The 524-nt window shown below is 22.5% G+C and overlaps 1 protein-coding gene across 3 annotated transcripts in view; it reads right to left on the bottom strand.

The window, feature by feature from the left end:
- The window catches only part of LOC116852314 (short-chain dehydrogenase/reductase family 16C member 6-like), a 194,878-nt gene that overhangs the window by 63,494 nt on the left and 130,860 nt on the right, over positions 1 to 524 (bottom strand). The gene's annotated exons all lie outside the window — the stretch shown is intronic.

Below are 524 nucleotides of genomic sequence, written 5' to 3'. Positions count from 1 at the left end.
ATCACTGGCCAAATTATTACTTATCAGTATTACATTTCTATAAGGGATCTGCAACCCATCCTTTACATTTTTATACATAATTTTTCAATAAGAAACAATACAATATAACAATATAACAATACAACAATATAACAATACAAAAGATAGAAAGAATAGAAAAATGTAAAAGGTCGGTTAGGTTGAGGTCGGTTAAATTTTTGAAAGATAAACGGAGCCTTTTCCTCGCGCATATATATGTATTGTTTGCGATATTTCAATATATACTATATGCAGAAATTACCCTAGACAACATACAATATTACAAAATATTTTAGAAATATAGATATTAAATATTTTATAAATACTCAAATGTCAGAGATTTTCAGGTATAAAAAGGATTATAATAAATATTTAAAAATATTTCTGAAAAATATTTTTCATACTTTTATGAAAAAAATTATAATTTATGAAAAATTTATGGTAAATATTTTTAAATATTTATCATAATCTTTTTCATACCTGAAAATCTCAGACATTGGAATATT

The sequence above is a fragment of the Odontomachus brunneus genome, unplaced genomic scaffold (assembly GCF_010583005.1).
Source record: "Odontomachus brunneus isolate Ranch 3 - 2012 unplaced genomic scaffold, Obru_v1 Obru_scaffold_214, whole genome shotgun sequence".
NCBI classification, from domain to species: domain Eukaryota; kingdom Metazoa; phylum Arthropoda; class Insecta; order Hymenoptera; family Formicidae; genus Odontomachus; species Odontomachus brunneus.
The sequence above is the reverse complement of the archived record's forward strand: the minus strand, read 5'-3'. Positions and strand labels throughout refer to the sequence as shown.